This window comes from Mus caroli, chromosome 2, assembly GCF_900094665.2.
Source record: "Mus caroli chromosome 2, CAROLI_EIJ_v1.1, whole genome shotgun sequence".
NCBI lineage: Eukaryota > Metazoa > Chordata > Mammalia > Rodentia > Muridae > Mus > Mus caroli.
In genome coordinates, this window is record NC_034571.1 from 44,091,390 (window position 1) to 44,095,339 (window position 3,950).

The following is a 3,950-nucleotide window of genomic DNA, read 5'->3' on the forward strand; positions in this document are numbered from 1 at the left end:
GATCGCAATGTTGTAAGAACTCTGTGACTATTTCTCATTGTCTTAGCCCCAGATTGTTCCATAGTGCCTGTCAAATGGTTCATACTTAGAACTTGTATTTTTATTGAGAAAATTAACAAATGTCAAGAAAAAACCCTATATGAATATAAGTAAACTGTGTTAGGTGACCTTCACCTAAGAAGCAGGATAAGACTTTCCCTTAGTGAGGCAGGAGGGAGACAGCAGTGCTAGGTAGTAACTTTTCTCAGTACTGGCTTCTGGGAGGCACCAGCTTAAGCTCACCTCACCTCTGACTTGTTGCCCAGGTGACCACATCCTTTGCCCAGAGTGATCACATTCAGGAGAGATAGATTCCTGTGAACCCAAAGGGCCCTCAAGTCTGTAAGGTTACTCATGTTCCCAGACTCTTCATGTGGGACATGAAGTAGGGTATCTTGGTTAAAACTTATTATTGATTTCTTTTTTTAAAGCACATCCACATGTGTGTACCCACAGAGGTGATTTAAGTTTTTTCTTTATGTTTTTATATGTCGAAGGACACAGCTGGAATCGTTTCATAGATAGCTCTGCCTTCTAACCAGGGAAAGAACTTTTTCAAATTACCAATCCCAGGAGCATTCCCTAATACTTACCCTCATTGTTAGTCCCCAGAGGGGAAGGGTTCTTGCCAAGAGAACCCCATCTGTGACCAGATGAGTCCTATAGTCGAAAGAATATCTCAAAGCGTAAGTCCCTGGATTCCCTCTTGTATGTCCGAGCTTAGAATGAAATTCGGTGAGCTGGTGAGGAAAAGCTGGAGAAGAAAGACGCCCACTGACCCAGACAGGAATCCCAGTGGGCAGAGGATCACCAATGCCACATTGTTGCAGCCAAGCTCGCAAACAGGTGTGGACTTGATTTACCTGATGTCTAGGGGCAGTGGTGCCACCACGGAGCCAATTTCCTCAAGCTTCAATAATGAAGATAATTGTGCACACAACTATTTTTGTTGCCCATTTTATAATGCTTGACAAAATATCTAAAACATCTAGTCGGTACTCAGTAGATGGTAGAGATATTTACGTCTTTAAAACCTACTCATTCCTAGGAAAGGAGAAAGGTAACATCTTTCTACCGTCAATTCCCCAACCTGAAAACTAAGTGACCACTTCTGTTGCCTAGGGGAAAGTTATCCTCTGCACTTTGGTTTTTGGTGCTCAAAAATGGGAACTCTGGCATTCAGAGGCAAATAAAGGAAAGGGTCTGGGGAGGCGGGAAGTCTCCATGCTAGTGGCTTCTAGTAGTGGATAGAGTGGTTCCATTTCTGCTATACTGACATATATAATAATATAATACATGGCCTAATACATGAATTATGTTTTTATGTTTACATACAAGGGGGAAGGAAAGCTATCTTCAGTGAAGAACTTGTCATTCCAACTAAGGCTAGAAGGCTTGTGGTTTCCACTATAACAGAGCAGAGATATAAGAAAAATCCTCTCTCTCCCTACAGCACCTATAAAGTTAAACAAAACATTCAAAGCCATCATCTCAGTATTCTGGAATTGTCCAAAATAGTACCAAACAAACAAACAGCAACAACAACAACAAAAACAGAGAAACATTTATTCCCGAAAACTACTGAAATTTGTAAGAGCATAGTACAGACCTGGCACTTTGCCCAGGGCTATTACCATTACTTCTTCAGTCTGACTGGGGACAGCTAAGAAATAAATAAACTTTGCTGTTCCTACTACTAAGGACACACTTGACTTAGCATTGTTAGTTTTGGGTTTTTTTGTTTTGTTTTGTTTTGTTTTTGTTTTTTTAAGAGCTTGCAGTCAAGGGAAGGCCAGGTTCCATTAGCCTGAGGTTGCTGATTTGTTTGGGGCAAGCACTGTACTGACAGAGCAGCTAGAGTTGCAACCCTGTTAGGGAAAATAAGCCTTCCACAGAGGACGTGAGAAACATTCACAAGAGACCAAGCATATTCAGCGCCATCCTCTGCTCCTGGGTTACAAGAGCTGAATTTGAGCATACAACAGGGATCCTTGCTAAGAACATTCTAGTCAAATGTCAGAGCTGATGCAGACTTGAAGGTGATCTGAAATTTGAATATGCTACCTGCCCGCACCCTGTCAGGAGAGAATGAAAGCCAGATGCGGAGCAAGGAATTTGGCAGAGCCTCTCATTGATAACTTAGTGAAATACGGCCATTTAGATACAATTAGGCTCCAAACTAAAAGAAAGAGAAACAAACTAAGGTCTCTGGAGCCGTATATTACAAGGATGATGGGCGTTCTAGACTTAGTCCAGGAAAGTTATCAAGCAAGCAGTAAACAAAAGCAAATTCCTCAGAGGAAATGGCTGACCCTGGAGCTGCTGCAAGAGGTCATTGAAACTGTCTGACAACTTGCAAATCAACTCCACTAAGAGATGGAAAGGAAAAAGGAATGGTGGCCTATATTCAGGAGGCAGGGACAGAAACGGAGTTTCTAGAAATTGTCTTTGAAGGAAACGATGTTGGATTTAGCATACAAAGGCCTAAAAACAGCGTCACAAATATTTCCAGTGAACTAAAAAAGTCTATATTAATAGTTAAAGGAGATAAATCAGTGCTTCAGGAAATAGAAGATCTCAGAAACACACAAGTTCAAAGGATCAAATAAAACCATGGAGTTGAAAAATGCAATAAATGAAATAAAAAAACTCACTCTTACCAAAATAAATGACATGACAAAAAATATGAGAACTTGAAGATGCATTGAGGGAAATTGTCCACCTTAAAACACAGATGATAGAAAATGAACTTAGCCCCAAAAAACAATGGAAAATACCTAGCAAATGGTATACATGAGCAGGTGCTTCATAGGAGATGAGGGAAGGTATAAAAGTTAAAGAAACAATGTCCCTAAATTTTCCAAATTTAATTTAATAAAAAGATCATTTATCTAAAGATCCAGAGAGTTCAACAAACCCCAAGTAGGACAAAACAATCTATCCCAAAGATGTAGTAGGCACACTGTTTGGTGACCATCGGTGACAGTAAAAAAATAAATCTTAAGGTTATCGAGAAGAAGGACTCGTCTTAGGCAGGTAGCAGCAATGCAATTGCTAACCAGAAACAACAGAATGACAAACTCAACATTCTAAAAATCTGTCATCCACTTTCACAGTTAATTTTCATGATAGATAAAGGTTAAATCAGTAAACGTGATGAAATGAAAGCCATCAGGGAGTAAGAGACCATGGTGGGACCACTCTGTCACTCCCATTTCACACCCTGCTTTGCCGTTTTATTTTTTTTTAATTGGGTATGTATTTCATTTACATTTTCAATGCTATCCCAAAAGTCCCCCACACATTCCCCCACCCACTCCCCAACCACCCACTCCCACTTCTTGGCCCTGGCGTTCCCCTGTACTGAGGCATATAAAGTTTGCACAACCAATGGGCCTCTCTTTCCACTGTTGGCCGACTAGGCCATCTTCTGATACATATGCAGCTAGAGATACGAGCTCCGGGGGGTGTAGGGGGGTACTGGTTCATATTGCTGTTCCACCTATAGGATTGCAGATCCCTTTAGCTCCTTGGGTGCTTTCTCTAGCTCCTCCATTGGGGGCCCTGTGATCCATCCAATAGCTGACTGTGAGCATCCACTTCTGTGTTTGCTAGGCCCCGGCATAGCCTCACAAGAGACAGCTCTATCTGGGTCCTTTCAGCAAAATTTTGCTAGTGTATGCAATGGTGTCAGCTTTGGAAACTGATTATGGGATGGATCCCTGCATATGGCAATCACTAGACAGTCCATCCTTTCATCTCAGCTCCAAACTTTGTCTCTGTAACTCCTTCCATGGGTGTTTTGTTCCCAATTCTATGAAGGGGCAAAGTGTCCACACTTTGGTCTTCGTTCTTCTTGAGTTTCATGCGTTTAGCAACTTGTATCTTATATCTTGGGTATTCTAAGTTTC